This window comes from Hevea brasiliensis, chromosome 3 (assembly GCF_030052815.1).
Source record: "Hevea brasiliensis isolate MT/VB/25A 57/8 chromosome 3, ASM3005281v1, whole genome shotgun sequence".
In the NCBI taxonomy this organism is placed as follows: domain Eukaryota; kingdom Viridiplantae; phylum Streptophyta; class Magnoliopsida; order Malpighiales; family Euphorbiaceae; genus Hevea; species Hevea brasiliensis.
The window spans coordinates 13394260-13399255 of record NC_079495.1 but is presented as its reverse complement, the minus strand read 5'-3'; the positions used below and the strand labels follow the sequence as shown (position 1 = coordinate 13399255).

At 34.9% G+C, this 4996-nt stretch overlaps 1 non-coding gene across 1 annotated transcript; it reads left to right on the top strand.

Moving 5' to 3' along the window:
• Positions 1 to 463: 463 nt before the first annotated feature.
• On the top strand, positions 464 to 570 carry LOC131178910 (small nucleolar RNA R71). Its single transcript, XR_009147917.1, has one exon. It is a non-coding gene; the product is annotated as a small nucleolar RNA R71 (small nucleolar RNA).
• Positions 571 to 4996: the final 4426 nt, after the last annotated feature.

The window sequence follows — 4996 nt, the reverse complement described above, 5'->3', positions numbered from 1 at the left end:
GTTGCTTGTGGTCTCCATGTTGAGTTGTTCACATTAGAGTAAGCATTTCCCATTGGTTTTTGTTGATAACCTCCTGCATAAGCAGCTTGTTCTTGCAAATAATCATCACCATAAGAAGAGTAATTAACTCCACAACTTTGAGTTCCATCTGTGAAGGCAACTTGTTGCATAGTTGTAGGAGTTGAGGTTGTTGCCTTTGTGCAAAAATCACTAAGAAGCTGAGTTAACTGGTCAAATCTTGCATTCATGTAGCTAATCGAGTCTAGTTCATAGATCGACTTTCTTTGGCTCAAGTGCTCTAGGATTTCCCCATAAATGGGTATTATGAGCAATCTTCTCTAATAGATCATAGCATTCTTCACTTGTCATTCTCATGAAATCTCCTCCTGCTTGTGAATCAATTGTGTTTCTTATGGCTGGAGTAACTCTGGTGTAGAAATTCTGAACAATCATCCATTTGGGTATTTCATGATGAGGACATTGCCTTTCAAGCTCCTTAAATCTCATCCAGGATTCATACAAAGTTTCATCATCTCTTGGTTTAAAAGCTACCATCAAATTCCTCAAATGAGTAGTTTTCCCAGGTGGGAAAAATTGAGATAGAAAAGCTTGAGATAGCTGCTCCCAAGTAGCTATAATAGCTTGTGGCAGTGAGTCATACCACTCCAATCTTTGAATCCCGAAGAGAGAATGGAAATAAGGTGAGCCGAATAACTTCATCAGAAACTCCAGGTTGTCTTTGTGTGCCACATATCATTAAAAATTTCTTCAAATGAGAATGAGGATTTTCAAGTGGGCTACCTCCAAATTGTGAATTCTGAACCATTTGAATGAGACCAGTTTTTAATTCAAATTGATTAGCTCCAATAATAGGTCTGTTATCTCTCACATCAGTACATCTAGGAAAAGCATAATCTAACATGGATCTTCTTTGAGGATCATTTTGATTAGCAACTGCATTTTGACCGTTTTGCTCGTTTCCTCCATTATCTCCACCAATAGCTCTATTTTGATTCTCCATATTTTCTATTGTCTCCTCTTGCTCAAATATTTGTTGTTCTTCTTTTTCTGCTTCTTTTCTTCTTTTGTATTCCTTTTTGTTGGCTCGACAGAATTTTTCAATTTCAGGATTGAACAACAATTCGGTGTCACTTGTGCTTTTCGATCGTCTCATAAACAAGAAAAGTACCTGAAAAACACAAGGAACAATAGTGAAAATAAAAGAAAATAAAAATTCTAATTAGCTTAAAACAATTAAAATCCAATTTAAAAACAAACAATTCCCCGGCAACGGCGCCAAAAACTTGATGCTGTGTTGTGTCCGCAAGTGCACGGGTCACAGTAGTATAGTTTTAAAAATTGATATCGATCCCACAGGGAATTGTGCTTAAATTGGAAATAAAAGTATAAGCTAATTAAAATGACAAAAAATTAAAAGATATTAAAAATAAAATCTAAAAATTAAAATTAAGACAAAAATTAAAGATGTAAAATGAAATTTGGAATTAAAATTGGTATTTGAGGAATTAAAACTAGATCAATCAATTAACTAAAATTAATTAAACTAGATTACCAAAAATTAATTTGAAATTTCTATTTATGAATTTAAGAAGAATTAAATCTAAAAAAAAAATAAAGTAATTCTAGATATTGGATTTAAATTGAAATTGCTATTTATGAGATTTGGAGGATTTAAATCTAAATTCAATGAAAATTAAATTGATTCTAGAGATTGGATTTTTCAATATTGTTTGCATGTGGTTTATCCCTAATTTAGCCAAACACATGAGAATTGCAATTTTGAGGGAAATCAATTCTTAAATTTTTGAAACCTTTTTCAAGCATCTCAAAGTTGGTTTTCATTAAATCAAACCCTGTTTTCACGGTATTTCAAACCTAACAAAAACCCAATTAATGCTCTAATTGATTTTTGGAAAGTTCCCCTTAATCTTCTTAGCTTATTTCTAACACCAAGAAAATAAAGTTTATTGCAAGATTATCCATCCCCAATATTTACTTTTCAGTCCATCTATTAAGGATTAAAACTTAACTTAATGAGGGCCCATTCATCAAGCAAGGCAATAAGCACACAAGCTATAAATCAAAATATAACAAATCCCATTTAAATGGCTAAATCAGTTCAAAACCACAATACAAATCAATATTTACAAACCCATCTCTAGAATCTCAATAAACTACTCACAAATCATTGTTTAAAGACAAACCCAAATGAAGAAATGAAGAAATAATGGAAATGTAAGCTAAAAGGGGTAGAAAAACCCAAAGAAATTGCGAAGGATCTCTGCAGAAAAGTGCGTAAACGTGATCCTTCTTTGCTTTGGAAGAAAATGCGAAGGTGCTCCTCCTTCTCTCTTTCTAACTTTTCCGAAAATGACTCCTTGCTCTCTATGGAAAGAAAGTGATAAAGGGCACTTTATATAGGCGAGGACTGTTCTAGAATGGGTAAAAGGGGAAGGATCCAGAAAGTGAGGTAAAAGGTGGAGTAACGAAATGCCACGTCAACAATTTTCCGAGAAAAGCGACATAAGCCGAGTCAGTTGTGTCGCGGGTTGTGTCGCTCTCGGCGTGAATATCTGACGATCGACACAACCTGAGACATAAGCTAATTCGGTTATGCTGCAGGTTGTGTCGCTCTCGGCCATTTTTTTACTCAACTTCAAAATTTTTGCAATTCGATTTTAATCTCCTCCAAATGGCTACTCTGTTCAAAATACATCAAATTTCTCCAAATTTATCCTACAAAACAAATGAATTCCAAAAATTAAACTAAGAAAAGTGAAAATTGCAAAATTGACTAAATATATACTAATATCTAAAATAATAGCTATGAATAAGGGTAAATTATGTGCAAAAATTACTCCTAAATGATGATCTAAAATGCATGCATCAACTGTCTCTATCAAGTCATCAACACCTAGATGTTACTTAGAATTAGTCCTCTAACTACTCTAGCTAGTACTTCTACTGGTATTCAGGTTATCTCTCCTGCTGCATTTGATCCACCTATTCTATCTTTCCCTTTTGCACTTCTTCTATATATACACATATTCTATGATTTATCTATGCTAACTTTTGTCCTTATCCTTTCCTTTATTTAGAGTATACTTTTATCTCAAGCAATAAGAAGCTAAGGAGGAACTTAAGGAATAGTAGCCATGCATTCACTATATGATCTCTGTTTATGTTCTTTAGACCACATATTACCCCCTACTACCTCATGGAGGATATCTACAGAGATTCATTTTTCCCATACCCACTCAATTAGCCAAACATAAAATATTGGGTACCTAAACCCATTATTCAATTCAAAAACCTTTAATCCATCATGATCCGATCACTTATAATTACTACAATGGAACTTGTACCCTCTCTAGGGTACTTAAGTCAACAACTCTCTACCATAGCTTATTGTCCTAATTGGGATGCCAATCATTTAGTCATCAACACCAATAGTAATCCACTATCTCACTTGAAGGACATTAGCACACTTTGCAATACTTCTGATGGTAAGAGAGGTACTACATATACTATATTGCCACAACTTTATAAGGCTATCTACTCTCTTATCATACTCTAAAATTCCCTATAACATAATCTCATAGGCTATGAATATTATTCCTAGCCTTCGATCTCCTTTAGGTAGCAAAGTTGTACTTTGCACCTTGCTAACACATAAGGGATATACTATTCTTACTAAACTTTAGGCAAAACTTCCCTTGTAAGGTGAAAATTGTCTAAGACCCCATATCGGAGTCCAGATGGTCTCACTATGTAGGTGTTACCTTTATTTTAACTATACTGAAACCTCTAATCTTATGGCGAGTCCTGATATAACTCTAGCTCATGCTAGGGTAACCAATTCACTGACCTTAATTACCGACCAACTATGACGTTTGATATTCTAACTCAAGGTTTTTAAACCCCTAACTAGGAGTTTTCAACTCCTCTACAGATATAGAACTCTGTTCTGGCATGTCTATACCAAACTAGAGGTTACCTACAAACACTCTCATCTTGGAACACCACGGAAAAGTACAAAGCTCCACAAAATAATCCCATGTCAGTACTATAATCTGTAGCTTATAGCACAAACATCGAGAACATTGCATAGTTATTACGGTACGTCCCAAAAGACTAGTTTCCCAATCTTTTATCTCTCTCGGATTAATTGATACTATAACTTTCTCTGATTGGGCTATCCACTAACGACTGCCAGCAGTGACACCCTCACTCCCATCTAGGGCAGCTATACTGCCAAAAGTCACCTTTATGTCCTCGTGCATTGCACTAGATAAGTACATTGTTTACACCATACTCAACATTCTTTGGAGTACATATTCCCATGGTAGACCTCAACACGTCTGTTAACTCTATTTCACATCTCTATATACTCCATAAAAATCAAGACACTAACTGCAGCACTCTTATATTACTCGAGGTATAACACAAAAGCTAGAAACAAGGTATTACAAAAGAAGATGAAATAGGAACCTATACTCCGCATGTCACCTCCTAACAAGACCCCTTTTTAAATCTCTAGACATGCACTTCCCATGAATCTGGAATCAGGCTCTGATACCATTATTGTCATGACTCAAATTATGGGCCAAACCGGCACTAGGACTTGGGTTAACATAAGGCCCCCGAAGCCCATAGTAAGCCCAACTAATCTCTAACCCATCCATAAAGCCCATATTTTGAGCCCATTTCTAAGAAATTAACCAGAAAGAGTTTGACCATAAGCTGGACTATCCAACGGGAAGTTTTTAGCTCACCCGACATGTGATTACAATATACATATATATAGGGAGCTCAACTCTCCCTCACAATCATCAACAATTCAATATAAGATCAAATGGGAGTCCAACTCCCTCATCCAAAATGATCATCCATCCACTCATTCTACATACATATATTAATAAGTTTACAATTCTAAAATAATTAACCTTACAATCCTAAGCTAAGTAAAATAATT